Here is a 7,048-nt window from a genome sequence, read left to right as displayed (position 1 = left end):
TATTATTATTATTATTATTATTATTATTATTATTATTTGTTAAGCTACAACACTAGTTGGAAAAGCAGAATGCTATAAGCCCAGGGGCTCCAACAGGGAAAATAGCTCAGTGAGGAAGGGAAACGAAGAAAAATAAAATATTTTAAGAGAAACAACATTAAAATAAATATATCATATACAAACTATAAAAACTTTAACAAAACAGGAGTAAGAGAATTAAGATACAATTATGTGCTGTCTGCACACTCAATCAAAAGAACTCTAACCCAAGAGAGTGGAAGACCATGGTACAGAGGCTATGGCACTACCAAAGATTAGAGAATAATGGTTTGATTTTGGAGTGTCCTTCTCCTAGAAGAGCTGCTTACCATATCTAAAGAGTCACTGAACAATTACAGCACAGTAAGAAGAATTGTTTGGTAATCTCAGTGTTGTCCAGTATATGAGACAGAGGAGAATATGTTATGAATAGGCCAGACTATTCGGTGTGTGTGTGTGTGTGTGTGTGTGTGTGTGTGTGTGTGTGTGTGTGTGTGAGGCAAAAGGAAAATGAACCGTTACCAGAGAGAAGGGTCCAATGTACTACTGTCTAGCCAGTCAAAAGGCCCCATAACTCTCTAGCGGTAGTATCTCCATGGGTGGCTGGTGCCCAGGCCAACCTACTACCTATAAGGCGAATATACAGTTGGAAACGATTAATATTTGGCATTTATTTCTACGCCGTAGGTTAAATTTCATCTCGCTAGTTAAGAAGGAAAAAAAAACAAAAAAAGGCTTGACCTGTACTACAGAGAGAGGGAAATATTCCACATATAACTGGACCTGATTTGATAAGACAAATTCAACAGAAGACTGGACCTAATTTGACAAATGGGGAAAAATACACAAAATAACTGGAACACGATTTGACCAAAGGAAAATTTTACACAGAAAACTGGAACCAATTTGACAAAGAAAAGAAATAAATATACAAAACTAGCTTTGACAAAGTAAAAAAGAAAAAAAAAACTGGACCAGTTTTCAAAAAGAATAGAAAAAAGGAAGTTGTGCATTAAATTGCTTATAATTCGACCTAAAATTAGCTAAATAAATTATGAAGTCTAGATACCAACTTGGAAAATTCCTCTTATTTTGACTAACTCGAACACCAATGATTTCTTGTTCAGCGAATCTAAAAGACGAATACTATATGTATTACATAAATAAAAGCAATGTATACTTATACACACTATAAAGTAAACATCAATTTTCTATGTGCCTATATTGTATGAACCTTTAGTAGGACTTAATTTTCTTACTATGAGATTCAGGGCCTCTGTAACACGGTTTTTTGGACTTTGCTCCTTATCAAAGCATCGGGTGTAGCTGAAAGTTGACATATGTATATTTTACAACCACACACAAATTTTGTCAGCATTATCAATAACCTAAACCCGGTGGTTTTAATTTTTATAGAGTCAAAATGATCCAGCCGACGCCATGGCCAGTGATACCGAGCCAAGAGTCGAAAACATTCATTACGTAAGCAATGTAAACACCTTTGGACAAAATTTTGCCCCGCCCATCCACCAGACACCCATTCACCTTCTTCCATCTGCTCTGAAACCCATAACAGTCAAGAATGGCTAACAGGATTTGGAATTGCCCCCGTGGTTGCAAACCTGCATTTGTCTTACGACTTGCAACTTTATACAGTCATGAGAAAGCCCTTGGCCATATCTATTATAGCCTGAATAGGTAACTATTCAGTTTCTAGTTTAAATCCAATGTTTATGGTCTGATTTGTATTTAGCGTAACATGATTATAATACTTGTAATGTCATTCAGGCTTTTGAACATTTCCATTAACTATTCACTATGCCACCAAGAGATTGTATGTAAACAGTCTTTATATAACTTTTTTTGTTAAAATAAGATTTTTGTGCTAAAATCTCCATCAGACCAACGGATCATCCGATATAATTTTTGTTCTTCTTCTTAGGCCGGACGAACATGCTGGCTATGTTTTGGGCATGACTGCATTTTGTAAATAAATCATAAATAGTTTTAGGATTTTTATTTGTACATCTAATGGGAATTTATAGAAGTAAAGTGAACATAATTCATTTATCCTTTAAAATATTTACTACATGTAGCAAAACAAATAGTAGTAAAGATGATAATGCAATGAAGGAATGATACCATACTTTATCTTTAGCTTCAACGTCGGCAATAACATACCCATTTGCCATAATTTGTCAGCTTAATGAAATAACCTATCATCTAATGTTAAACTTAATTTCTGAGGAGGCCATGGCTTATTGCACAGTGAAAAAACATGACTAAGACTTTATGAATGGCGGAACAATACATAGATGTGGGTGGGGTATCAGTGCTGGCGTAGTAATACTACTGTAGCAGTACTGCCGCAACAGTAGTATGCATGAATTAAACCTTTAGGCCAACTGCTGGGATCATTGAGGATCATTTAGCACTTCTTACAACTACTCGAGAAATGAGTTTTTATAGCCAGAATTTGAATTTTCGGATCCAACAATGCCCATGATAGCCTTCAGTGTTATCCTGATTCATAACGAGGCCAAAGTGGGTGGAGTCTCATGAAGTCATCATTCTGACGATAATTATTGGTGAAGGTTTAAAGCGAAAATACGGTACCGGCTATCTTTTTTTTTACAGTAAATAGGTAGGTAGATAGACAATGAATAAAAATTGCTTGACATTGGATATAGCAGTTATCAAATCAAGCTGGTCTACTACGTTTTTGAAAATTACCAACTATTCCATACACTTTGTCAATCTGATTGTGAGCTATAAAGTAGACTGTAATTTCTTAGGAAACTTATTTTGGGAGTTAGACAAATAATCGAAGTGTTTTTGTATTTATTAACATATTTTGTTCGTTTGTTCATTATGACAATTCTCAGTGGAGAGGTTTCAGAGTTCATAAAGGTGTACTGCTTTGCTTTTATTTACACTTTTGTGTTATTGTTGGCAGAGGTATAGCCTTCGTTACGTATAACCAATCATCGATCGAGAAAGAGAGAAGAAATGCCGTCATAAGTTACGTAACGAGTGCGTTCGAAACCTTTTCTCTGAGTAAGTTGGCCCGTCTTCAAAAATCGTCACTTTTACTTAATAAAGTACCAAATTTATTCAACCTACGTAATGCAGAATATAGTCAAAATTTATGTGTAGATATAATGTGCATTCTGAATAAGCGTTATATTTATGAAATTCATAGAAAAAAAGTTATTGCGAAAAAACCGTGTTACAGGGGCCCTGAATCTCATAGTAGGCTACAGTAACTCGAAGTTCAGATTCAGTCGTAAGTCAATGAGTACCGTTATAGAAAAAAATTAAATTACTATTGCCCATCTCTAATTGCCTTCGCCAGAATCGAGTATTTTGTGAAGGGTGTGTATTTACAAAGAAAAAAAAACTACTACTACTACTACTACTACTACTACTACTACTACTACTACTACTACTACTACACGCTTTTGACTAAACTTGGCAGTAAAGTTGGGTATGACCCAAGGATAATTCTGGAACATTTTGGATAAAGTACATCAGAGTACAAATACGCGGCAGTACTTTAAAAACAATTGCAATGTTATGTAAATGAGGAATATTTTATTAGTATTTTTTTTTTAGTGTGAACAATATTTCACTAAAATTACTTGACCATTTTCAACGAAATTTAGTGCATATGTGGCGTACAGACCAAGCCCAAATCCATTATAATTTGAAGAAAGTACATAAGTACAAAGGACGCAGTAGAGTCATGAGCAAAATAAGACTGGCTTGGCGAAGGCATGCTCTCTACTGAGTGCACCTCTAGTTTTATCTGAAGTCGGCGATTCCATTGGCTTCTTCGTCTAATTAAATGAAATATTGAGGTATCAAATATGGATTCTACATCATGGCTAAAAAGAATTCTATTTAGAATCCAAATTATTTCGTTTACTAATTTTGATATAATAACATTTTAAAATCTATTTTCATTCTCAAGCCTTGACACCGTTTCCGATTTCTTGATCTTCCTCTTAGTTGTTTAAAGGTCGCTAATGAATGGCAGAGGCCATATATATATGTGTATATGTATATATATATGTATATATATACATATATATACATGTGTATATATATGTGTGTATATATATATATGTATGTATATATATGTATATAAATGTATACATATATATGTATATATAAGTATGTATATATATACATATATATATATGTGTATATATATATATATATATGTATATATATGCATATATATATATATATATATATATATATATATATATATATATATAGACAATTGACTAAACCACATCTAAAGACTACTTTATCAATAAATCTGAGTTGAATGATTCATCATAATTCAATGAGTTAAATGTTTTATCATAAATCAATAAATATAGTTAAATGTTTTATCATAAAACAGTAAATTTGAGTAAATTTTTTTATCATAAATTAATAATTCTGAGTTAAATGTTTTATCTTAAATCAGTATATTAAGTTAAATGTTTTATTATAAATCAATAAATCTGACCTGAATATTTTATCATAAATCAATAAATCTGAGTCAAATGTTTTATTCTAAATCAGTAAATCTGAGTTAAATGTTTTATCATAAATCTGTAAATCTGAGTTAAATGTTTTATCATAAATCAATAAATCTGAGTTAAATGTTTCATCATATATCTGTAAATCTGAGTCAAATGTTTTATCCTAAATCAGTAAATCTGAGTTAAATGTTTTATCATATATCTGTAAATCTGAGTCAAATGTTTTATCCTAAATCAGTAAATCTGAGTTAAATGTTTTATCCAAAATCTGTAAATCTGAGTCATATGTTTTATCCTAAATCAATAAATCTGAGTTAAATGTTTTATCATATATCTGTAAATCTGAGTCAAATGTTTTATCCTAAATCAGTAAATCTGAGTTAAATGTTTTATCCAAAATCTGTAAATCTGAGTCATATGTTTTATCCTAAATCAATAAATCTGAGTTAAATGTTTATCATAAATCTGTAATTCTGAGTTAAATGTTTGATCATAAATTGCTCATTGCATGAAATTTTTTTTTCGAAACTACTTACTACATATCAGACATTGTTAAACATGAACATGTTGATATGGAAGGAACAAAAAATGCTTTAAGGTTTTCTAACTAATCCTCCATGGATTGAAATAACAAAAGAAAATGATAATCAGTTTAAATGTAATCACTATTAACACTATTAGGATACCACTTAAGCAACAATCATTCGAGATTTCCCCAGAAAAATAACTACTACATCTGGACCACTTCATACATTATTCAAGATCGCGTTAATGGTAAACTTTATTCTTAAAATCTGTTACATTCACCAACGGTCAAACAAGTTAAAGCTGATCAAAAGCCAAAGAAACGATTCCTATGTTGGGGAAATTGAACATCCCTACACCTTCAATGAATAATCAAGAATGTCACGTAATCTAAATCATGGACTCAATTGACTGTTTAATTTGCAGACGTTCAAATTAGTATTTAAGTATGCTCATCTTTATCCTACATCTAGACTTCCTCTTTCTATTCAAATTTGTAGTGGCCAATTAGAAACGCCATTGCATGGTAATATGTCGGACTGAGGTTCGAGTCCAGCGAAAGCTCGATAGTTTCTTGCAGTCTGCAACCTCATCATTCTTGTGAGCTAAGCATAGGGGATTTGGAGGAGCCTATAAGTCTACCTATTGAGTCATCGGCAGCCACTGCCTGGCCCTCCTTGATCCGAGCTTGGGTGGAGGGTGGGGACTTGGGTGCTGATCATATGTACAGTATATATGATCTGTCTCTAAGGCATTGTTCTGCTAGAATGGGCATTGTCACTGTCCCTTCCCTCTGCCATTCATGAGTAGCCTTTAAATAAAAAAAAAAAATAAAAAGACGGATTTACTTTTTCCTCACCCCTCCCTTTTAAGAAAGACAAAGCTTGCACAAACTCAACAAAACTTTGACTCAAACTTTGTCCACCCAAAGAAAAAAGTTAAGAAATGGACTAGCGCTACACTGAATTCTGTTACTAATAATAACAAAATCAATCGGAAGTCAATTCTAAGCTAATGATTAATGCTTTTGAATTATTTATTGGGATTTAATGTTTTAGAGGGATAACATTCACATCAAATTGGTCCACAATACATTTACGATTTCATATTTCAATACAACAGATTCATCAAAGGTCAATCTATGAAAATGGGAAAACTTGGTCCGTAGACTTGAGCAAATTATTATCAATATTCATTGGCGGAAGTTTGAAATCTCTGATTGCTCTTTCATTATTATTATTATTATTATTATTATTATTACTGAAGAACGGATATTTGAAACAACCGACTCGCATCTTTTGACTGTTCTTGGGCTGCCCAAAGAATTTGTGCCTAAATGGGACACGCAAATTATAGTGAGCCAAAGTTAAAGAAGTCGCATAAGTGGGGGGGGGGGGACATGGACGGAGACGAACTAATAGTTTGAAGTAAAGCGCACTGCAGATGGAACCTAAGGTAGGTAGCGGAGAGCTTTTAGAACTGCCTACGGAAAATTTAGGAAGACGCACTGTTGCCAGGGTCCACCTCTAGGTACGTCATGCATGTGTGTGATAAAAGAATGAAAAGATGATTGTTTCATCTTTTGGTGATGCTGGTTCGAGAATATGTTACGATTGGGCAAAGACAAGTGGGTATTTCAAATCATCTCCCCTATATTATAATGCGCAAGTGTCTGACTACAGGCGCCAGCCTGCTCCCCCCCCCCCCTCTCTCTCTCTCTCTCTCTCTCTCTCTCTCTCTCTCTCTCTCTCTCTCTCTCTCTATATATATATATATATATATATATATATATATATATATACACATATATATAGATATACTATACACACACACACACACACACATATATATATATATATATATATATATATATATATACATATATATACATATATATATACATATATATATTGTATATATAATTAAGGTTTTCTCGCAAGAAAGAG

The sequence above is a fragment of the Palaemon carinicauda genome, chromosome 3 (genome assembly GCF_036898095.1).
Source record: "Palaemon carinicauda isolate YSFRI2023 chromosome 3, ASM3689809v2, whole genome shotgun sequence".
Classification (NCBI taxonomy): domain Eukaryota; kingdom Metazoa; phylum Arthropoda; class Malacostraca; order Decapoda; family Palaemonidae; genus Palaemon; species Palaemon carinicauda.
Note: the sequence above shows the minus strand (reverse complement) of the source record.